We start from the raw sequence: 25,676 nt of genomic DNA on the forward strand, positions 1-25,676 counted from the left end.
TGCACAGATAATGGTCCGTGGCCACGCTAAACTCGTATTTGCCGCTGTTGAGTGGCAAATACGAGGTTTTTTTATCACGTCAAGCTCTCTCAGCATACAGTGCAGAAGTTGTGAAAGACTTAGTGCAAATAATTTTTCAAGCAGCAATTGGGCAAAATGTGCTGCACTGTAAAAAATTTCCGTCAATATACGGAGGATTTCCGTCATTATACGGAAAAACTGCAGTAAGAATACGGAAAATATCCCATTTTCAGAAATACAGCAAAATTTCCGTTAAAATACGGAAAGTACTCCCCGTTTTAAGTTTTACGGACATTTTTCCGTAATAAATACGGAAAAATTGCAGTAAGAATACGGAAAATATCTCATTTTCCGAAATACAGCAAAATTTCCGTTAAGATACGGAAAGTGCTCCCCGTTTTAAGCTTTACGGTCATTTTTCCGTAATAATACGGTGACTACACTGTTCTGTACGAAACAGACAGAATTCCGTATTTTGTTATGCAATCATCCGTATTTTTGCAAGGAAAACTATACACGCCGTCTGCGTGAACGCTGGTACTCACAAAGTTTCCTCTAAGAATATTTTATTGCAATGCAAATGGCGCCTGTGTTTGTACTAACGTTTATTTGGTGTCAGCAATATATATATATATATATATATATATATATATAAGTTTTCGTGAACGAAGAGCGGTGGCCATACATGACAACGTAAACAAACCTGCGCCGTTCAGGTGCTGGTGCATTGGCAATTACATTGGTGCGCTATGCAAAAATTGTGCGCACTCTAAATCAGTACCGAAACGCAGTATAATGACCACGATTGCGTTTACATTTAACAAAAAATGGCCGCGAAGAGAACTGGTGGTCTATAAATCCAAGTACTTGCGGCTATAGATGAAATTTTAGACGGAGAGAAAGAATTAACTCAGGAGTGGAAGGGTTTTACTGAACTGTACAGTATTTGGTTTCAATCGCCCCATAGTATTTGCAAAATATCTCATCTCTGTCAACTGCCATTCATTGACACACCCCCATTACGCATATTCTGCACTGTTCAATTGTTGACAGTGTTGTCAATTTTTGCGGTAAGATGTAATCGCAAGCATTTATTCTTATTTATTTATTTAGATACCCTAAGGGCCCACAGGGGCATTACATAGGGGGGGGGGCATAAAGCAGAACACAATTTTCACAAATGAAGGAGCATCGCAGGTGGTAAATACAGCACTTTGGGGTACAGCAAGTCGTGAAACATATTAACAAGGTAAATATTCTTACAAAATTCACACTCAACGAAGCAAGAACAAAATAGCGAAAGCGAATAAGTGCTCTGGGAGAGAAAAATGTTACTAAATGTGCTAGGATTGTAAATACGTTAGTAATGCTGAATAAAATAAGGAAGACTGTGTGTTATTGTGGCAATTCTGAAGGGTAACTGATTCCATTCTTTTATTGATAAGGTTAACGGCGAATTGTTGGACTTTTCCGTCCGGGCAAAGATAGGGTTAACTTTGTAGGCATGATCGATGCGATGTGAAGTATGAGGTGACGGTAAAATGTGTGACCGGGCAAATGATGTGTTGCTGTGATACAGTGTGTGAAAAAAGCATAATCTGGCGAATTTTCTGCGCATTGCGAGTGGCGGCATGTTGAGTGTTTGCTTCAAAGATGAAACGCTTTGAAATCGGGAGTAGGATGACATGATGAATCGCGCTGCTTTATTCTGGACGGCTTCGAGTAGATCGGTAAGGGCGATCTGGTAGGGATGCCAAATGACTGATGCATATTCCAGGGAGGGACGCACGAAGAAAGTGTACGCTTGAAGCCTGGTGTCCCTGTCGGCCAGATGCAAGCGTCGCTTCAGAAAGCCAAGTTTCTTTTGCGCTTTAGTTGTGATATATTTTATATGGTCAGTCCATGTTAAGCTAGAATTTATGTAGACACCGAGGTATTTAGCCGATGTAACCGAGTTTGCTATGCTATTGTTTAAAATATAAGTATTAGTTTGAGACTTTGGAACGGAAGTGAAGTTCAGGTGATTGGTCTTTTCTGTGTTAATTTGCATCTACCATTTGCAGCACCATTCCGTTAGTTTATTAAGGTCAGATTGCAGCGTTATAATGTCGTTAGGGCTAGCCATATATCTCTCTGTAAATCACACAATCATCGGCAAAAAGGCGAACTGTTGAATTAATATTTAATGCTATGTCATTAATGTATATCATCATGTATCATTTAGGGCTTCATCTTGAAACAAGACCGGCGAGCGCACAATTTTTTGTACGGAATTCTGCTGTACAATAACAGATGGACGCATTGTGAGTAAAGAACAGAAACGATGGATGGTTAGGCTGCTTGACTCTCGGCATGTTTGAATGGGTAAAGTTCCGAATTTGTCGCTGTGTGGTGTATGCTTGTGTGCTCGTCATGTGCCGTCATAGCGCGGGTATACTTGCGCGGAATGTGTTTCACTCGGCTACAATACTTTGCACGCTGCGGCATCGAACACGCACCAGTACGTGTGCAAACTATGGGAAGGTGATCGAAGATGAGGGATATAGCACTGTGTGTACTGTCAAAAGGAAAGAAAGAAAGAAAAAGAAAAAAACGCCCTGTCCCGAGTTCGCATAATCATTCAACCTTTATTTCTTTTTTAACCCGACATGTAACACCATTTATTACATGAGCTTTATCCGTGGGTAAAAGTAATTATTAATAAAGCTCATTATTTGCCCGTTCATTACATGCACCAGCCAGTCCAAATTAACACTATACTAGAGCTTATTGACGCATCGCATTACACTCTAGCACGGCATTGGAACGCTCACCGGACTCTCGTCTGGTTGACTTCTCTGCTTTTCCTCTCCTTGCTTTCTCTATCTCTTTGTATACAATGTATACAAAGAGATATCTCTTTGGGCAATCTATACAATCTATACAATGCCCTGTGACAGAGAAAGCGATCTCCTTTTCCAGAGTTCAATTATTTGTCAAGCAATCATTTTACTCTTCCAACAACTACTGCATAAATGGGAAAACGAAACCGATTTTGTTTTCTTCTCCGCGCTCCCAGCACCAGGTGGAACCACGCGCGGCGCTTCCGATCTCGGAGGATGTAACAAGACGAGCTGTTGACGAAGCTGCGTTGTGTAGCCAGCCGGTTTATCTTTTTATGTTGTACAGTTTGTTAGTTTACCGTAAATATGTCTTGATTTGTACTCAAGAGTGGAGCAAGGCCCTATGGAACAGAGATTGACGCATCGTGAGCGAAGAACAGACGCGATGGATGGTTAGACTGCTTGACTCTCGGCTGTACGACTCTCGGCATGTTAGGACTGGCAAAGTTCCGAATTTGTCGCGGTGTGGTGTACGCTTCTGTGCTCGTCAAGTGCCGTCTGAGCGCGGGGATGTTTGAACGGAATGTGTCCCTTCGTCTACAAAACTCTGCACGCTGCGGCATCGAAGTCCTGTGTACGGGTGCACGTATGCGCTTGGATACGGGATAGCCTGCCCTCAACGGATGTTCAACAGTGTACGCACGCTGCGCGTACGCGTACGTATGAGGTAAGCCCGTTGTAATTCTATTTGTTCGGTTTGCATAGTGTAGCTGTTTAGATGATGTGTGGTAAGCTGGCGTGGCGAACAGAACTATTTGTTTTTCAAAAGGCCAGTAAACAGCGTCATAGGGCAATATGGCGCGTGAATGGGAAAAAGGATCACATAATTTCACATCGATCTCCGTGGTAGCGCGATCGAAATTTTTTGTGTGGCGCGTATAACCTGTTGCTCATGCGCGTTAAAAACTTAGAATAAGAGTGCATTCACTTGCGCACATAATTCCTTTTGACGCTTGTACTGTCACTATACGTGCGATAGTTGCCTCCTTGTTTGCATGCATTTTCATTGTAGTTACCAAAAAAAAGTGTTAGCTCTGCTGTGTCTTTCCTTGGTGCAACTGCTTGTGGTGCAGCAAGACGTTTTGCTTCTAATGATGTCTGGGCAATCCAAGCGTTCGTGTCGTGTAGCTAGCTGTAAATGTATCAGTTGCAAAAAAATTCTGCATGCCAGAGAAGCAAATGCAATCAATATAGACTGTATTTTATAAATCCTTCAGTTCAACTGCTTCAGCAGAAAGTAGATATGCATGAAAATCAGATGATTGTGCTGATGCTTAGCAAGAACAAGGTAACATAACATTACTGATTCAATATTTTCTTTTACTGAAAGACTAGTTGCTGGTGTCCTGCTGGAGCTGAGAAGAGATCTGCTGCCTGCCATGAGACCATGTCTCTCAAGTTACCGCAATATTGTTGCCTTCAAAGTAAGTGGATTTGTTTCTCTCAGCATTTTACTACCAACCTGCATCATGGCAATCCACTTAGCTGTGTAGGTGATCACTGTTAGTGACATTGGAGTGCTGGTGGACAAGCACCCTTTGAATGTTACAACACGCAGCTGTGGCAATATGTGAAGGTGTTAATATACGGAGTGTCCCAACTATGATGCATAAATATTTTTTTAAATAAAGATGCCACGTAGCTGGACAAAACCAAGTTATTACGTTTGCCATTGCTTGGAGATACTGAGAATATTCTTTGCATTCTGCCTAATTAGATCATTAGTCTTAATTAATCAACCTCTCAATTACTCTAATCAGATGAAAAGTGTAAATGAGGAAATTGTAGAACAGCATGAACAACTCCTGATACAGCATCCTGTTGTGCAAAAAGTGCTACATAAAAGTGTTCTTCCGAGTGGGAAAGAAGCTCGCGAATACACACAAAATTGCCGCACAAATGGCCACTCGAGGCTCTTTGCGTGTATTCGTGGCTTTCTTTCACGCTCAGAAAAACTTTCATGTAGCACGTATTTCATGTAATTATAATATTTGAGAAGTTGATTAAATAATTTACACTTAATTATGCAATTAGGCAGAATGCAAAAAAAGTGAGTATCTCCAGGTGATGGCAAACTTTACCTTGGTTGTGTCCAGATACGTAGCATTTGCATATTTTCAAACCTTTGTGTGTTGTGTGTATAAGCCAGATTTGTTTCTCCAAGTTAATATACTGATGACATTCGATTGTGGCCTAGCAGGCAAAAATGCTAAACAGGAAGAAATTTCAATTTGCTCTTGGTAGGTTGTTCAAGCAAATCAACCAAGTTGTTACACATGAAATGTAGCATTTGTAGGTGTGTTCTGCAACACTGCAGCCCTAAATAACTTTTGAGTAAAGTGCTACTACTATAATTTCTCTAAAGCATGCAGCAAGGTTCAGCATTCCAGGAGGCTTGCATCAAGAGAGATCTATTTATATGAATTTCATATGTGAAAATGAGGTGTTATTGTTTGGATGACTGTATAAACTTATGCTTGAATTCCAGTCTTGCATGAGGCAGACTTGGATGGGAAAATTGATTTCTTTTGGGCGATGTGGTACAAATGCATGTGGTAATGCTTGTATGCATACACATTACATCCCTATTGCTTAGCCAAGGGGTGCCCCTGCGTGTTAAAATTTACAGGGCTCAGATTGAAGAATGTCAACTTTTGTAAAATCAACTACACCTTTTAGATTATGAGATTACAATTATTGCATACCGTCATAGTGTGGTATATGGGCTGAATGTTTTTCACTTTGTCTACAAAACCCTGCACACTGCGGTATCATGAAAATTTTTTCTATGTAAAACAAGCCATGCTGCTTGCCGATTTAAGCAAATATAAGGCAACTTTTCTAGGAATGTTTCTGGCCTTGTAATGTACTTCATGTTATATTCTTTAAGACTATAAAGCAGATTGTTCTTCTGTACATTTTCTGGAAACTTAAACTGCGGCGATCTAAACCACTTGGCAACAATGCTGTGATCGCTACCACGTGTGGAGCAAACGCAGCTTTGCCTTGTTCAATTGTGTCGCAGGCACGTCTGAAGCGCTGCCTATTTAGTAAATAATCTTGGTGGCATGGAAGCGCCATCTGCTTCTATGCATTGCTTTGTTTTCTTGTGGCATCATGTCACATTATAATTGTAATATTTTTTTTCGTTTTCTGAGAGTCTCATATTGCCCCCCCTCATCATGCTGTAATTGTGGTTGCATTATTTATGTGCAAATATTTATGTATAGATGACCATTGCTCCAAGTTCCATTTTATCGCAAAGTAAGCTACGAATACCCAAGGAATTATGTATAGCAAAATACCAGTCAAATTGCCGAACACAACCAAGCAGACTCAGTGCACAGTCTCTCACCAGATTGCATTGGTCATGCAAAGGTGCACAGCATACCTCTTTATTACTTGCTGAACAAGCTGTGAGAACTTGTGTGTGTGAGTGTGTGCAACTTTCACGTACGGGTAACTGAATATTTATGTAGCTTCAATTAAGTGCTATCAGCCATTACTTCTGCCCTCGGCAATTGTGGACTATTATCACGGCTTTTCTTTTTCTAACTCATTTTGCTTATTATAGAGGGATTACTGCCTGTGTTCACAGGAAATAAATCACATGGGCAATCAAACGCCAAGAATGTATAAACTTGGAACATTGATTGTGCAGTTTGATGGTTCAGAATAAGTAGAAATACAGCATAAAAACTTAACTTTTACTTGAAACAACAATAGAGCATACAGTAACCATACGTGCCTGCTGTAGCCCCTGTGCCAAGTAAATTTCAATTCTGCTTTTTGCATCCTATCAGAGCGCTGGTAACATGCTTCACATTTCTGTCTGCCAACTATATTTTTTAACAACATGCTAGAATATGCAGGCAGTTCGCTTAGAAAACTAAAGCCATAGAATCAATACAGTGATGCGACTTTCGGTTTGCATGTCACAGTTTGAGAAAAGTAAGGTGGGAGCTGTTTCCAATGTTCCGACTAGATAGCAAAGCTAGTATAAAAGTTTGCACACCACTGAGCTCTACTATGGGGGGCTGGATAGCGCATTGAGCGCCTTCGACTGAAGGCAACCTTGTCCCAAAAGTTGGTACTTCACGACATTGCTGTGGCATTTCACCTGCACAGGAGTGGGGCATTTCTTCTGCTATAATGCTTGCCCTTTGTGCCGCAAGCTACCGAAGCAATCCAGAGAAGTATTTTGAGAAGACGTCCAGAATTTTCCATCACAGCACTGACAGCATCGCTAACATGAGTGGCGCGTGCTGAAAACACTTGTCAATCAGAAAATGCTTTCTGTAAGAAAACTTTCACGTACGGGTTCAGAACATCATAACAGCTCTCACCAGACATGTGGAGACATCGCCTAGATGTGGAAAACCACAAAGAAAAATTTTTATGGCAGCAATATTATGCGACGGCACACACTAGTAAGTGCACCGTATGCCCTACTTTTGGGACAAGCCGCTGCACGACACTGCATTTCCGCTGGCTTCATCTATGCCTGGCTCTGTGGGCAGCGAAGCAGCATCCAGCAAAACATAGTAGAGATCAGTGGTGCACATAGTATTTTATGTCCCCTTTCTTGACGCCAGCTGAACACACGGTAACTGTTTCCAAAGCAGAAAAACTAAGGGCAAGGGCTCTGTACACATTGCATTGTAAAGTGGCTGATGCTTGGGCAAAGCAAATACTGTGCATGGTAGATTTGTATGAGGCAAGCTAGGAGTCAAAAAGCCTGCTGGATACTAGCAAATGACCAACATATGGTTGCATGTTGAAATTCTTTTTTTTATTCCTCTTCACTCATTTGTGTAGGGGAGATAGCTCTCACAACTGGAGAAGCGTGGGAAGCATGCAGTACTCCACAAAACCGGTTTCAACGTAAAATGTGTCTGCATCTCATAATTTCATGGCTGCAAGAGTGAGTCCACTGGTAAACACATCAGAGTGTTCATGATGTCATGCATTATCCACTTTATCTGCACGTCATACCTATCTTGAGAAAGCTGATATTGCCTTTAGAGAAATTTTAGATGTGAGCTTGCATTTCGGAACGCACAAGCTTAACACATACAACACCAGAACAATTTGTTGAGAATTTTGGATCAGGAATCTTCGAAGCACGTTTTGTTTAGTGGTGTTAAGATTCTGCTTAAGGTTGTTGATTGTTACATTCATATAGTGTTCAAGCATTGCTGTAACAACATTCTTCGCTTGGAGTACATAGTAAGGGTGTACTCCACATGAGCTGGTGGCATTTTGCTCCATATTCAAAAACTGGTTTCTTCAGTTGAGATTTTCAAGTTTGCATTCTTTATTAGCTGTTGTATGTAACCTATCCTAAACGTTTGAATAGTGAACACAACGTGACCTTTTTGATTGATTTTGTGGATTGTACACCCTTGATGCAAACAATTTGATTTGATAACTGTTTCCACCTTAATGAAAAATAATTGCTTGAAGCAGCCATAGCCACCAATAATACTAGCATGACACGATTACGAAAATTGGGATATTGTACTTTGATTTATAATGTTTTTAAACATATGGAGCTCTGCGTGTGGTGTAAATGGGTTCCTGATATCCATTCGTGATGCAAGTATTTGAAGAATAAACTGAAGCAAGAATATTTACTTACTTTTCAAGAGAAGCTCATGGCAATTTCCTCATGAAAAGTAAAATAACTAGAAATAAGTTTACTGAGCTGAGAAGAGTGCTACAAATGTCTCATTCAAATAGTGCCATATACAGAAGCTACAACAAATGTTTACTATTTTGGTTGCATTTGTATATATGGTCTTGTCACGTGTTGCAAGCTGTATTCAGAATGGCCACAGCTCAGTCATGATTGTGGTATTGTGCAATGAAGTACAGCTGGCATCACCCGGAAAGTGTCGCAAAGTTACAAATACAACTTAAATGGGTTCTTTTAGGAAAAAAGACTTAGCTCAGAAAATTATCCTTTTTTATGCAGCCTGTCGAGACAAGGTTTCTTTACATGGCCATGGCGCTCAAGGAAGAAACCAAGACTGCAGACTGCCAACGTTCATTCCTGTTCCGGCAAAGACTGGCCAGCAGTAACCAGCAGGGTTTTACAAAGTGAACTCATCACAGCTTGAGCCACTCCATGCCACAAGCAGTTGCTCCTCGAGCCACCGTGCAAAGGTTCCTTGGGGCACAAGTCCAACTCAGCGCCACCACCTTTCTTCTGCAGTTTTTCTACCTACTTAGCTAACCAGGTGAGTAAAAGTTGGCAGAGGGAAAGGGAATCACAGCTTTAAGCATAGAACCTGTTCAAGCCTAATGCAGTTTGAAAGTGAACAGTGAACGAGAAATAGGTAGAGAGAAATAGGACACCTCTTCTCCCTCAGAGAATTAGCAGTGAAAAAAAAACAGCTTATGAAGGCTTGAATATTGGTCGGAATAATTTTGCATAGGTAGGATAATGACTATGAATGTTTCTGGCAAAGGTAGTGGTAGTAGGCTGAATAATCAAGGAGTTTTGATATAGATTAGAAAACAGATTTCATTCCACTACCAGAATTTTAAATCATCCCAATAATTCTTTTAATTGACGGTTTATGCGTGTTGAGCGACAATGCTTCTTGATGCCTGCTTCTTGCTGAGATCATTCTTATGCTACATAATTCACCTGTTCAAGTTCCATGTTTCTCCCGTACAAGCAAATTTACATTCATCACAAGAAAACTTATAGATGATTTCCAGAAACTTGCTGATTAAATGAGAGAGCAGCATGCACCCCAGGCTTTCTTAGATATGCATTCAAGAGCCTCAGATCTCGTGAATATTAGACATACTCCTGTTGAGCAAGTTCTTGGTATCATCTACAAGGTCATTTCAGAATATGAGTTTGCTTAAGTTGGAGAAACAATCGGAGACATGTCAAGCGATATCGCTGTCGATGCATCTACATTCCAACTGAAATAAAAGTAAATATAGCACCAAATGCAACAATTATTGGGATGATACCATTCTTGCAGTGGAATGAAATCCTTCTAGTCTAAATATGCAACCCATAATAATTCAGACTACTAAATACTTCCAAAGGGGTTGCGTCGTGAATTATGCATGTTGTATTTCGTATTTTCTTACTATAAGACCCAACGATGCTTAAACAGCAGAGAAAACATTAAGAGCTGAGTACTTTAAACAGGGTTCGCACAGCCCCTTGAAATCCTTGAATATCCTTGATATTGACAGTATAAGTTCAAGGGCCCTTGAAACTACTTGAATACCCGTGGGCTCCTTGTAATCCTTGAAAATCCCGTGGGATTTGTTCCGCTAGAGGAAATTAACGATGTACCTCCGCAAGTCATGCTGATATTTAAGGCCCTTTCGCTTACGAATGCCCATGAAAACAAGCTGTGTTGACTAAAGGGCAACATCAGGAAGTTTCGGTTTTAAATCTCGCAGCCCCTACGTCGTCTGGCAACTAATATGCATTGGAAATCCCATTAAATCCAATGCGAGACATATCGCTCGCTCGGCTTGCGTATAGTGCCTAGAATATACTCTAGTGTGCCGTCCACCGAGAGTCTCCAACGCGGGACGGTGGCGCGAGCAGTGATGCCTGCCGCCGCGGGCCACCAGACGGTGATGCCTGTCGGCACCATGCTAAATCCTGCGGTGTTCGACTCGCGTTCGTTTGCGATGCGTTGATTGCTACGCGTCGATTGCAATGCTTAGTTCATTTCTCGCCTTGCTGCCGCTTTCGTTGCAGTATTTTCTTATTGTGAGTGGGTTTTTTGCATCTATGTGTGCACTCGTCTGTCTAAAGAAACTTTGAACAGGTCGCGAAACCGCGATTTCCCAGAGACGCGGAAAGAAACAGCTCATCTCATTACCCAGCGCGTCCGCAGACCCCGAACGTATTGCGGATTGGGACAAGAACATAAGAGGCAGATCGCCGGGCAAATGGGGAGACTCGCGTCGTGTCTTGCCTGAAGTCCGCCCATGTCTCAGCATGGTCCGGCACAGTCTCGAAGTGCAGCGCACCAAGCGGCCGGCGGCGGCAGGCATCACACTCGGTGCCACCGCGACACCCGCTCTCGGCACACTAGTATGTGTCTTTTAGGTACTATAGTCGGGCCGTTTGTCGGCCTCGTGCGCGCCATTTCAGTGAAGTTCGCGTTTGCGTTGTGTGTTTACTTTGACAAGATGCCAGGCGGGAAGTGCAAGTTTCAGCCTGCGTGGCTGCAACATACGGACTATCGTCACTGGGTGAGACCGGAACCAAGCGATCCTTATCGAGCAATGTGCGCATTATGTCAGAAGACGGTCGACATTTTAACGATGGGGGAATCTGCCTTGAAGAGCCACCAGAAAGTCGAAAGGCGTCGGAGTTTCCGTCGAACAGCCAAAGAAAAAGAAGCGGAGATAACAGCTCTTGAAAGAGAAATTAATGCGAAAATAGGGCTCCTTTCCTAAGTCATGTGAGGAAATAAAATTACGCTAACACTCCTTGAATTCTGCCTTTTTGCATCCTTGAAATCCTTGAAATGTCCTTGAATTTCCAGCCAAATATTGTGTACGAACCCTGAGTACTTAATACTTTATAGTGCTCCATAAATCAGTTTCCCTGCCAACCTCAGCATCCCGCGCTAATAATGTTTGGGAGAATGTGTGAAACAAGGCACCTGACGCATAGGGTAGTGCTGTTCACTTTGTTTGGGAATGAAGGTCATACTGTACATGCATGTGATAGCCATACGTATCATCACCTTTAAAAAAAAGGAAGCAAAACTGCGAGTCGGCCTAAGTGGAACAGATTCATTTAAAAAAATGTTTTGTGCATAAACAAACAAGGACGAAGAAAAGGAGCAACACAAGCACGATCGCGTTCTAACAACTGGTTTTATTTTCGAAGAACCATTCACTGAAGAACCCACAGATCTGTGCTATCCAGTCAACAGAACACACCAATAGCGTATATAACAACACTTGTGATAAAAATGCCACGGATAAGCACGACCCGGTCAACATAAAAACAGCAATGTGCATAAAACAAGCACTTAAGATGAAAAGACAGGAGCGAATCTAGCAGTGAAACAGAAGGATGACTGATGCATTTTTCCTTTAGTTTTGCAATCCAGTGCGCTTCCACAATTTCTCTCGCGATTTGATTTCGATGCCTAAACAATATGCCGGTGCTTCTAAGTCAAGGTGAGCATGCATGTTCTTGACAAAGCATAGCCGAATGTTTACTAGGGACACCTTAAAGATTGGACAAGTGTTCCTTTAGTCTTGTGTTAATGCATCTTGCAGTCTGCACTACGTATACATGACCACATGTCATACGAACCTGATATACAACTTTCTTCGCGCAATGAGGAAATTGGTTCTCACGCGGATTTTTAATACTGCATTCTTTCTTTGCATCACCCTTACTTTCGAACTTTTTATCCTAGAACACACACTACCTCTTGTTTTTAGCCTAAAGCACCACTTTTACTTCGTAACTCCCAGCCACCTTTTTAAGTCTCTGTGAAAGGCCATGCACATAAGGAATCACTGAAACCTTGGAAACTAATTAATTGTGCCTTTGATTTTTTGTGCGTAGTTCTTTATTCTGTTTAAGTTTTTCATTAGTCTAGCACATGACGCCAGCATCACAGCGAGCAGGTACCCGGCCTCTCTCAACCGATCAACTTGCTCAAGAAAGGCAATGTTTACTGTGCGATAACACGACTTCAACAATGCTGACCGGCAACATGAAATGTCTATGCCATTCTTCACAAACCTGGAATCGTTTGAGGCATAGTTCATTAGCGGTTTTCCAGCTCGGGGCGTGAATGACCAACACACATGTTCTGGTAGAATTTCTAACTTGACATAAAGGAACTGTAGCTTGTTATCTACCGGTACTTCCGAAGTAAAAGTCAAGCCTTCACTAGTAGTAGAAGCCTTTGACTCTCTAGGCAAGGGCTTAAATTTTACTTTGCAAGTACTGGTAGATAAGAAGCTACAGATTCTTGATAACAAGCTACATGAACTATGCCTCAAGCAATGTTGCCTCATGTTGCCAGTCAGCATTGTTGAAGTCATGTTACCGCACTGTAAACATTGCCTTTCTTGAGCAAGTTGATCAATTGAGAGAGGCCGGATACCTGCTCGCTGTGATGCTGGCGTCATGCGCTAGACTAATGAAAAAACTTAAACAGGATAAAGAACTATGCACAAAAAATCAAAGGCAGAAAGAATTAGCTTCCAAGGTTTCAGTGATTCCATATGTGCATGGCCTTTCACACAGACTTAAAAAGGTGGCTGGGAGTTACGAAGTAAAAGTGGTGTTTTCGGCTAAAAACAAAACAGGTAATGTGTGTTCTAGAGTAAAAAGTAAGTTCAAAAGTAAGGGTGATGCAAAGAAAGAATGTAGTATTAAACATCCGCATAAGAACCAATTTCTTGATTGTGCGAAGAATGTTGAATATCAGGTTCCTATGACATGTGGTCATGTGTACGTAGGGCAGACTGCAAGATGCATTAACACAAGACTAAGGGAACACTTGTCCAGTCTGAAAGGTGGCCCTAGTAAGCATTTGGCCATGCATTGTCAAGAACATGCGTGCTCACCTTGTCTTAGAAGCACCGGCACATTGTTTAGGCAACTAAATCAAACTGCGAGAAAAATTGTGGAAGTGCACTGGATTGCAAAACTAAAGTAAAAATGCATCAGTCATCCTTCTGTTTCATTGCTAGATAAAGAGAATTCGCTCCTGTCATCTTATCTTTAACATAGTTTCATCTTAAGTGCTCGTTTTATATGCATTGCTGTTTTTATGTTGACGGGGTCGCGCTCATCCGTGGAATTTTCATCAGACATGTTGTTATATGCGCTATTGATGTGTCCTGTTGATTGGATTGAGCAGATCTGTGGGTTCTTAAGCAAATGGTTCTTCGTCCTTGTTTGTTTGCGTGCAGAAAATTTTTTAAATAAAAAGAGTTTCAAAACTGCAAGGAGGTTTTTACTATGTGCAGTTTAAAAAAAGAGAAAACAAAACTTCACAGCTGTTACTAAATGCACTCTCCAGAGCTTTACACTATGCAGCTGTACTAGTTTACACAGAATACACTTCACCTCTCGTCACGGCCCAGGTGGCTATTCAGGTTTTTCAAAGGTGTTTCATTGTATGGGACGGCACATAGAGCATCACTTATTTGCAAGATATTGCATTCCAATTCTGTCATATGAGATAAATTCATTAGAGAGTTTTAAATTGCCCTAAATGTATTACAGCTGTGGACCAGTACACTGGTAGTAGCTTGCAGTAACTATAGCTTGTGGAAATATAATTGCAGCTGCCATGTTATGTGTACCTGCTAGTGCACAGGATACGGCCACAGCAATCTTTAGGGTACACTAGTTTCTTCTATTTTGGAGTACGCATCCTCCACCAGATTAAAATGTGAAGTGGATTGTCATTTGCGGCGTATACTCCTGCCTAAACTTCATGACAATTGCTCATCTGCTCTACAGATCATTGTTGGTACAACTGCAAAAGCAGGGTGCCTGTTTACAGCACCTGTAGAGAGCAAAGTCTGCGAATCTTGACTGAATAATCAAATAATTTTAGTATTCTTTAGCAAGGTTAACACTTTGTGCCTTTCCACTGTGGTGTTTTTCAAATTCTAAGGTTGGCACATGTGCACAAGGTTTGACTACAGGATGTCATTTTGCAGGAAAAAGTGTATTTGCGCGTGATGTTCTGCTGCACAGAATGTCACGAGTTTTCTTATGTGTCGGTCACCATCTCGGAAACTGCTCCTTTCGGAGTTGGAAGGCAACATTAATGCGAAGCACATTTAATGTTCGAAAAAAAGGATGTGCTCTCTGATCTCCTTATTTGCGATGGGGTCGAAATGCGAAAACACCCGTGTACTTAGATTTAGGTTCACGTTAAAGAATCCCAGGTGGTCCAAATTTTCGGAATCCCCCACTATGGCGTGCCTCATAATCAGATCGTGTTTTTGACACGTAAAACCCCATAATTTAATTTTTTTATCTCCTTCTCCTCACTTGATGCCTAGTGTTCTAATAGCATGATCGACACGATGAGCATCAATGTGATGTGTAATTATTGTGTATTGGGGGCCAGGGTACGTTCATTTTAGCAGCTATTTCGGTTGATTTGAATCAGTATTGTAGAATGCGGTTTGCTTCTTTTACTCATTGTTACCAAATATCACTTTTGACTGCGGCAACAAGTATATTGTTGTTTGCTAGCACTCCTGCCAACCGATATAACTTGAAGGCATCCATGATAAAAAAAACGGCTAATGATTTCCCAAGAGCTAAGGTCCAGTGAGACCAATAAATTTTAAGCTAATACCTGTGGATGGTACTGCTGAATGAATGCCCATCCAGTAGGACTGTCCATACCATTTTCTTCCATAAAATTACATTGAAGATTTGACCAGAATCTGAACGTAGACTTGTCTGCAAAGTGACCCATTTCCTTATCCAAGTAATACAGCTTCACAGGAAGACAAACTTCAAGTCGTCAGTAGTGGCATGAACATACAGTAAACAGTGCTAAACTTTTCTCTATCTTGCACCTTGTTATCATTTCCCGTCCCATTTTTTTCACAGGCTGTTCTTTACTATTTATGGTCATACACAGCTTAATTTGGTGTCCTTACTTATTTAATATTTGACCAATATCTTTTTTTCTTTATTGGATCTTGATGAAATGTTTATTGATAATGTACCTTCATTTGCCATTTCCACTGATCTTAACCAGACACACAGACACATCATGTTATTTTGCCTAATTCTTCATTGCTTTTTTTTGCCAAATGTCCAAACAGTTCATTTTAATTCCTATGTTGATTTCTGGGAAGAATAGGTCTACTAGGTTTACAGATCGTTTTCTGTTTAGGTTATCCCTACTCATTGTAACAACTTACAGCAGTGCCCCTACACACTCCATCACAATCACTGCCTACCTTTATTTTAACACTTTGGTTTCTCTTGACCTACTATATGCACCAGATGAGGGTAGGGGCGAGTGAGCTATGCACATCCAAAACCGCTGCCAAGGAAAACAGTTGCTGCCCTGATGACACGTATCTGTCGAAATGTTGGCTACAGCAACATCCCTTGTTCTGACAATGTTGAACCACGTTCATGGTTTTTTAATACTTCAGTTACCGCTTTGTTGTGTTCTGTGATTGTCTTTTGTTGCCACTTCGTTTAGGATGGAAATTAACCAATATTATTTGTTTCTCCCAACAGCAGCAAGTTTATCCTTGCAAGGCATGTGGGAACAGCTTTAACCAGGAAACAGTGAAAGACGAGTGGTCGAAGAAAATAAAATTGCTTCTGTGATCTAAAGTACTTCACGAATAAAATTTTGCATTTATTTGTATATATGTCGTGCAATTCATTCATATCACAAAAGGCAAAGTGTTTGATCTTTTGAGCTATTTCAATGTGTTGGTCAGACAGTTTTCTCCATAGTGACCTGCTGCTTCTCCGATGAGCTGCATTCATGACATTTGCATTAAAGGATATGTACTATCGGGGACAAAAGTGCCCAGGACGTGCGAGTGTCGACCAAATTGCATCTCTGCACTATCAGCCGCTATCATCTGCGTTTCAGACCACTTTTCGAAGGCAAATGTTAGCGTGGCTGGTCCCAGCAGAAAGTGCACCAATAAATTCGCACATTTTGGGCACTTCTGTCCCCGATAATACATTCTCTAAACAATCAATATGCTCTGTAAAACGTAATACAGGAAACACCTGTATTTTAACTATTGGACCGTATAGTACAGATTTAGCATACGGAGCCTTTTTATTTCTGAGTACGGAAACACCTGTATGTTAACGGTTGGACCGTATAGTACAGATTTAGCATACAGAGTCTTTCGTTTTCTGGATACGGAAACACCTGTATTTTAACGGTTGCACCGTATAGTACATTTTCAGCATACGGAGCCTTTCGTTTCCTGGATACGAGAACACCTGTATTTTAACGGTTGGACCGTATATTACAGATTCAACATACAGCGCCTTCCGTTTTCTGAATACGGAAAGCACCTGTACATTAACGGTCGAAACATATGATTCAGCATACAGAGTCTTCCGTTTTCTGAATATCTAAGCACTCGTATTTTGTAATACGGTGTCTATTTTTACGGTTGTCCGTTCTACGGAAATGACCGTTCTTTACTTACGGAAAGTGTTCGGTCACAAATTACCAGCAGATTTGCCGTAAAACCAAAGCAATTTTTTTTACAGTGTGATCGTATGACAGCGTTAGTGATTGATGGTTATATAATTTCGTTATTTTTTTTTCTGTCAAAGTGGGATAGATTTTGGCTGCTATTTTGGCTTTTTATTCACCAATTTATTTACACTGAGTTTGTGGTTCTTTTTATTTTTTACATGCGGGCATGCATAGCCAGTTTATGCCTGCCTGCTAAACAGGCACTAACAACCTCTTAAAATATGGGCAATAAACAGTGACTAGCAGATTTGATAGTCTTGTGGGGGCTGTGACAGAATTACTAACGCGAACAAGACTAACGGAAAAAAGGTCGGATAGGACAGAGTGCTCTGTCCTGTCCCACCTTTCTTTCCCTTGTTCGCACTAGTCACAGCAACTGCATCAACACCAACTAACCCAACTTTCTTCATGAATTACTCGTCTTGTGGGGGGGCACACTTAGCTGTTTAGAAAATGTGCTGCTTGAAATTTCTGCATTGCTACCTCGGACTGACAGCTGTGACGCAAGCAATATGATTAGGGTGTGACAAAGCGCGTGCATCTTCTGTTACTGATCAAACTGCATGCAATAAAATCATTTGCCAACTCGTCCTTGTTGGATGTGTTTTCAGTGAGCTGTAATCGCATTGCCAGCTTCTTTTATTCTGCATAAAAACAAAGCTATAGCATTTTTTTTCGACACTGTGAAGGTACTCAACCCTATATTGCATTAAAAGCTTCGGGTGATCCACTCTGAACAAGGGACGTACTCTCGGACAACAGCTTTTGGCTATATCACTGTCAGTGCGCGCTTATTGGCTGGTTGAGCAATGCGTCACACGAAAGCAATAGTATTGCCGTCAGTGATTATCCGAGAATATGTCCCCAAGTGAAAATCATTGCATCATTAGGACTGACATGAGCTTTGGTGGGGATGTGTGTGTCCATTATATGAAATTGCAGAAATTGAACACTGGAGCTCTTATTCACTCTGCAATTTATGCTGCTATATGTGGCACAATGGCTCGACGTCGTCATACAGCACATTGATTATGTCCTTGCATGTGCTACAAACGATTCATCATAAAATCCTGCTGTCATTAACGAGATTTTGTATACACTACGACTTAGGTGCAAGCACTTTGTATGCAATTCGTAGTCATCGGCAAAGATCTCGTTGCTCATATGACTACAGTGCGTACACATCACACGCTATCTCGCACACCTCGTACATAATCTCGTTAGGTTGGCGCAGCCCATCACACACATCTCGCACATGCATACATCTCGCACATGCATTCGCGTAGCACCTCGCAATGATATCGTACGCTTCGTGAAGTCTACGCAGCTCATGCGTACAGATCTCGCACATTTTCTACGATATCTCGTTGAATGTGCGTAGAACATCACACGCTTCTCGTGAAATCTGTGCGATATACATACATCTCGCACATTTCTCGCACAATTCACGTACAAATTTTTCAATAGGGCGGACACTTTATTAGTGTGTGTAGAAGGTGTACCAGTTCCAGCATTGCTTGATACTGGCGCAGCTATTTTTATTATTCACGCTGACTTGTGCTCTCGTCTACGCAAGTTTACTACACCTTACAATGGAGCCATTCTACGTGGCGCAAATAATGTTGTGATTCGGCCATCGGCGCAATGCACTATTCGAGTTTCGATTGACGGGATTCGCCACCATACCCAGTTCGCAGTGTTGACTTCCTGTGCTCCCATGCTTGCACTAGGCTGGGACTTTCTCTCTTCGGCGTCTGCTTTCATTTCGTGCCGTCAATGCCTCGATAACTTGACTGAGGGCAACAATTCCGACGACTTGCCCGAACCGCGCATTCGCTTACGAACTGCTGACGATTGTATGATGCCTCCTGGCCGCGAACAACTTCTTGTAGTTAACTCTGAAATCGCCGATGGTGATGTTTTAGTTGTACCATCAGCTCGTGGCCTATCCAAAGGGATTGCTCTGGTACCTAGCCTTGTTCGCTTCACCAACGGCACGGCCACTTTGGCTGTACTCAACACAACCACTGAGCCAATACTTCTTCCTAAAGGCGCTGTTGTAATTTGCGTCTTGGACACTCAGCCTGTCTCTGTGCTTACCTCGACTACTGCTGTTTCACAGGCACCCACAGCTATAGGTACGGTCCCTGCTTCTGTTCTCGCTAGTGCAATCAGCACTGATCTAACGCGACGGCAGACGGAGGAGTTACTGGCGTTGTTATCCAAGCATAAAGACTCCTTCGACGTGCATTCTCCTCTTCTGGGACAAGCTTCTGCAACGGCTCATCGCATACACACAGATGGAACTTCCATCGTGCGCCGGCGGCCATATCGCGTTTCTTCCGCCGAACGCCAGATCATCGATACCCACGTTGCCGACATGCTGAAACGAAGCATCATCCGCCCTTCCTCAAGCTCTTGGTCGTCACCTGTCGTTTTGGTGCGTAGGAAGGACGGCTCAGTGCGATTTTGCGTAGACTACCCTGCCTTGAACATAATAACCCGTAAAGATGTATATCCACTGCCCCGAATCGATGATGCGTTCGATTAATTACAAGGCGCAGAGTATTTCACCAGTCTTGATCTCCGCTCCGGATGCTGGCAGATCCCCATGCACGAAGCAGACTAGGAAAAAACTGCCTTTGCCACACCCGATGGACTTTACTAATTTAACGTAATGCATTTCGGCCTGTGTAATGCTCCCGTCACATTTGAGCGGATGATTAACACTATGCAACGGGGCTTAAAGTGGAAGACTTGCTTATGCCACCTTGACGACATCGTCATACTTTCGTCGACCTTCCATCAGCACTTGCAGCGCCTCGAAGTCTTGACATGCCTCTCTGCTGCTGGCCTTCAGCTGAATACAAAAAAGGGCCACTTCGCCAGCAAAACCATTAAAGTACTCGGACAGCTTGTCAGCAAGGAGGGCGTTCGACCTGCAGGCAGTGAACTTTATTATAAATCCTGAGGAGCGACTCCGAGAACCCTATACGGGAGAGGACCCACCGCGGGCTGCTCCAACGTTGGGACGGGCAGGCCGTGCCTGACCGCCGCGTCGTGGGCCCTCTGGACAGCCCGTAGCTGAGCGGTTAGGTCGGAGCTCTTGAGCGCCTCCACCCACTCTTCTTCCATGGTGAGATTATCGTGGTCCCGTAACGAGGGACACCGTCAGAGCATGTGTTCTAAAGTGCAGAAGGGATCGCTGCAATCCGGACAATCGGGCTCGAACGAGTCCGCGTACCTACTGACCCTGGCTAGACTGGGATAGGACCCGGTCTGCAGCATGCGAAGGGTGGCAGACTGAGGCTGAGCTTGGCGTGGGGCAGGGAATAGACCCTCCTGCCGAGCTGATAGTGCTTTGAAATCTCGTTAAACGTGTGGAGTGAGTCCTTGTGGAACCCCGCATCCGCGCCCTCGAGCGGCGTTTCCCCGGCCAGTGGGTGAGTTCGCGCGCGCGGGCGTGGGCCAGCTCGTAGGCGATGGGAACGACGGTGGAGACCTGAGGCCCCATGTGGGCCGGGAACCAAGTGATGACGTGGGGGGAGACGCTCCTGCCGCAAAGCAGGGAGGCCGCTTCCCTCGAGACCGAACCTGTGGCGAAGGCCCTGACCGCCGCCCGGGAATCCTAGATATGCGGCCTGCTCCCGTCCCGGAGGGCGAGGGCCACCGCGACCTGCTCCGCCAGTGCCGGAGACGAGCCCCGCACCGACGCGGCGCTAAGGAGGTTGCCCCTGTGATCTACCACGGCCTTCACGAATCGGTCGGATGAACCGTATTGGGCGGCGTCGACGAACGCTACCGATCGCGGATCGCCAGCGACGGATCTGAGAAGTGCGGCCGCCCGGGCCCTGCGTCTGCCTACATTATGTGACGGGTGCACGTTGCGCGGGAACGGCGAGACCGTGATGGCATCCCTCGTCTCCGAGTCGAGCGCGCACCGCCTCTCCCTGACGGCAGTGGGATTGCAGCCCAGCGCCTCCAAGATCCGCCTCCCCGCAGGCGAGGAAGAGAGCCTGACGACCTGGGCTGTCTGCTGTGCCTTGACAACCTCGTCGAGAGTGTTGTGGACTCCCAGCTGCATGAGCTTCTCCGTGCTGGCGGCCATGCGGATGCCGAGCACCTTTTTGATGTTCTTGTGCATCATGGCATTCGACCTGACCCCGATAAAATTACCGCTGTCCTGCGCTTCCCCAGGCGCCAACGCGCCAAAGACTTGCGTAGCTTTCTTGGCCTAGCTTCGTATTTCCGGTGCTTCATACGTAACTTTGCCACCATTGCGGCGCCGCTCCATCAACTACTTCCTTCTGGAGCTCCCTACGTATGGTCGGACGAATGCCAAACTGCTTTTGACGCCCTCAAGCGTACCCTCACGTCCGAAACTGTGCTTTGTTATTTCTACAACACCGCACCCACTCTTCTGCATACTGACCCCAGCGGCCATGGTTTTGGCGCTGTTCTTCTGCAACGTCAGCAAACCTCCAAAGAACTTGTGGTCGCATACGCAAGTCGCACGCTAACAGCTGCAGAGAAAAATTATACGATTACCGAGCAAGAGTGCCTTGCTGTTGTTTGGTCCGTCCAAAAATTCCGGCCTTATCTGCACGGCCGCCACTTTATGGTCATTACTGATCTGCACGCTTTGTGCTGGTTGGCGACGCAAAAAAAATTAACGGGACGTCTCGGCCGTTGGATACTTCGTTTACAAGAATACTACTTCGACGTCACCTACACGTCTGGAAAGAAACACCAAAATACCGATGCTCTCTCTCGTTGTCCCCTACCGCCGTCTTCAAACACTGCCTGCTTACCCCCTTCCATGAGCAACCCGCCGGACATGCCTCCTGCATTTTCTTCACTCGCAGCTCTCGACCGGCTCCCACCCAGCCATTCGCATACGTTTGCAACTTGCCAACGTTATGACTCCTACTGACACTCCGTTATGGTACGTATTCGGGGATCCTCTCGCATACATAGCGCTCGACTCAGTCGGCAGTTGAAGAACTTCAAGATCGAAAATTCGGTGCTATACCGGTACGTGTTTCATCCCGAAGGAAACCGTTGGGTTGCTGTAGTTCCCCGATCACTTCGGACCCAGATACTGGAGACCTTTCACGATGATCCCACTGCCGGTCACTTTGGTTTCCATAAAACAGATGAGCGAATTCGCAGCCGCTTCTCGTGGCCTGGACTTGCAAGAAGCGTAGCAAAATACGTGGCTTCTTGTTCGATCTGCCAACACCGCAAACGACTGACCTCACCTCCGGCTGGACTGCTACAACCTGTCCCGTGTCCTGAAGCTCCTTTCGCAGTCATTGGTATCGACCTGTATGGACCACTAACCTTATCGGCTGGCGGTAAACGATGGATTGTCACAGCTATAGACCACTTGACACGGTACGCTGAAACAGCCGCACTACCTTCCGGTTCCGCAGCGGAGGTTGCATCCTTTTTCTTGGAAGCCATCTTTTTACGACACGGAGCCCCACGTATCCTTTTGAGTGACCGCGGCAGGACATTTCTCTCTAAACATCTCGACGATGATCTCCGCGCGTCCAATACCATTCAAAAAACGACTTCCAGCTACCTCCTTCAAACTAATGGCCTCACAGAGCGCTTTCATCGTACGCTGTCCGACATGATTTCAATGTACATCAACCCTGACCACACCAATTGGGATGTTATTCTCCCATTCGTCACCTTCGCTTACAACACGGCCGTCCAACGCACTACAGGGTACTCGCCCTTTTTCCTTCTGTATGGTCGTCAACTGATCACTGTCCTCGACGCGTCTTTCTTTGGTGTCCCCGTGCCCACGTCCACATCAATGTGTGAGCAATTTGTTTCGCGCATTGCCCAGTGTCGCCAACACGCCCGCCTTAACACCGACGCCAGTCAACAATACCGCAAAACTCGCTATGATGCATGCCACCGTGTCGTTTCCTTCCTGCCTGGAGACGAAGTGTTGCTGTGGACTTCTGTTCGCGTTCCTGGCTTATGCTAGAAATTTCAGTCCCGTTTTGTCGGGCCCTACACTGTTCAGGAACAGACTTCGCCAGTTAACTATTGCGTCACTCCCGTTGTTACGCCTATGGACAGCCGCTGCCGTACCACAGAGATTGTGCATGTTTCACATTTCAAGCCTTTCATACGGCGTTCGCCGCCATAGTCAGCGGCCAGGTTGGCCACTTCCATGCGCGGCGGTAATTGTGTGAGCATTATATTACCTCTTCATCTTCTTCATCTGCATATACTGTTACGGGGAGTACTTATTTATCAGTAAACGGCTAGCGCTTGTGTAGTCAAGACTGCACAGAGCACACAGGTTCCAGCAGGTTTCAGTCCGACAAGAGAGCCTCTGACCCAGCCCCACTACAACATCTTTGTCTTTGCCATTGCTCGTGACATTATCCCCGGCCGATGAAGCACCGTCCCGCTGCTTGTTCGGGTCAAAATGGATTATCACAGTTGTAAAGTTTGAGGCGGGAAACATGTACGATGTCACTTCGTGGTGCGGCAGTCGATGAGGTGGATGCCATGGGAGATATCTCATAGGTGACAGGAGTGACCTGGCGCAGCACGTGGTAGGGTCCGACGTACCGCGACATTAACGTTTCACAGAGGCCGACACGGCGAGATGGGAGCCAGAGATGGACGAGAGAGCCCGGTGGAAAATCAGTATCCTGGTGTCGACGATCGTAGATGGCCTTTTGTGCGGTCTCCGATGACGAGAGCCGAGCGCGGGCTACTGTGCGCGCGACTAGCGCACGCGTGATGGCATCTTGCGCATAGGAAGTCGTGGACGTGGAGGCCGGATCAGAAGGGAGCAAGGTGTCAAAGGTTAGTAAGGGATGGTGTCCAAAGAGAAGATAGAAGGGGGAGCAGCGGCAGTTTCATGACGCGATGAGTTGTATGCAAATGTGACGAACGGGAGCTCAACGTACCAATCGTGGTGGTCATCAAAAACGTACATGGAAAGCATGCCGGTCAGTGTACGGTTTAAGCGTTTGGTGAGTACATTGGTTTGAGGGTGATATGAGGTCGTGAAGTTGTGACCCGCCGCGGTGGCTCAGTCAGCTAAGGCGTTAAGCTGCTGAGCACCAGATCGCGGGATTGAATCCCGGCCGCGGCGGTCGCATTTCGATGAAGGCGAAAATGCATAGGCACCCGTGTGCTTGCGTTGTAGTGCACGTTAAGTAACCCCTGGTGGTCAAAATTAATCCGAAGCCCTCCACCACGGCGTGCCTCATAATCAGAACTGGTTTTGGCACACAAAACCCCAAAATGAAGATGACAGTGAAGTTGTGATGAGTAGCACATAATCGAAGTAGATCGTCAACCACACGAGACAGGAAGCAGCGACCGCGATCTGTGAGTAGGTCACGTGGAGCACCATGTTGGACGATGAATTCGTACAGTAGGAAGTCGGCTACATCTGTGAGGCAGCTGGTTGGCAACGCTCGAGTAATTGCAAATCGAGTGGTATAATCCGTAGCGACTGCAATCCATTTGTGGCCTTTCGTGTAAATTGGAAAGGGAGCCAGCAAGTCCAGGCCCACTCGATAAAACGGCTCGGCTGGAACGCCAATTAGCTGAAGGAGACCAGCAGGTAGAGTCGCAGGTTTCAGTCCGACAAGAGAGCCTCTGACCCAGCCCCACTACAACGTCTTTGTCTTTGCCATTGCTCGTGATAATGTTCATCAGCATGGCCAGCGTCATTCTCTTCAGCGCGCGGCCAGCATAATAAACCGTCGAGGTTGAACAGCTGTCTCGCAATATATATATATATATATATATATATATATATATATATGTGTGTATGTGTGTGTGCGTGTGAGTGGTGGCGCTTGCTAATACTTTAGTTCCAGGAAATAAACAAGTACTTCAGAAAGTGGATGGCAAAACGGCGCCGCGGTTGCTCAAAGGGTATATTATCACCTTTCGATACCTTCACACTGTGGCGTGATAAGGCACGAACAGGGAGACGCTGAAGCAAAAGCTGCTTTAAATATTGCGACTGAAGTACGCATGCAGACACAAATGCCCTACTTCGTTGCGTAATACGCAATTGTACGTTGCAGCACTGGACCCAACCAGATCGTCAACACAAGCGAGTGCATCAATGGGGCCCAGAAATGAAATACCGCATTCCTCACAAGCTCAAAAGAAGCCAAACAAGCATGGTGCACCGGATTCGCCTTGGTGTCGCATTCACGAGTCGGTATAGACATATTATTGGTTGCAGTGACATGAGCCCCAATTGTGAATACTGCCAGGTACCAGAAACACTTGATCATATAATTTGCGTTTGTCTTGCGTACGCGCAAGAACGAGAGAAACGGGTCTCGTTAATTGCAAAAGTCGATAAGAGGCCCTATCGGACGAGTTTCTTTAAGTCCTTGGCCCAATGCAAACAGAGCAGCCCTGATAACCAGTGCCGCTATTCGCGACTCCAGCAATTCATGCGACACCTAGCGGCGAGTGCCGGAAACGTCACACGGAAGTCGGAGCGTCAGAG

The 25,676-nt window shown here is 44.6% G+C and overlaps 1 long non-coding RNA gene across 1 annotated transcript; it reads left to right on the forward strand.

The window, feature by feature from the left end:
- The first annotated feature begins 3,409 nt into the window (after positions 1–3,409).
- LOC125942619 (uncharacterized) lies at positions 3,410–16,207 on the forward strand. Its single transcript, XR_007465266.1, has 4 exons — positions 3,410–3,570; positions 4,234–4,327; positions 8,881–9,145; positions 16,162–16,207. It is a non-coding gene; the product is annotated as an uncharacterized LOC125942619 (long non-coding RNA).
- Positions 16,208–25,676: the final 9,469 nt, after the last annotated feature.

The sequence above is a fragment of the Dermacentor silvarum genome, chromosome 1 (assembly GCF_013339745.2).
Source record: "Dermacentor silvarum isolate Dsil-2018 chromosome 1, BIME_Dsil_1.4, whole genome shotgun sequence".
NCBI lineage: Eukaryota > Metazoa > Arthropoda > Arachnida > Ixodida > Ixodidae > Dermacentor > Dermacentor silvarum.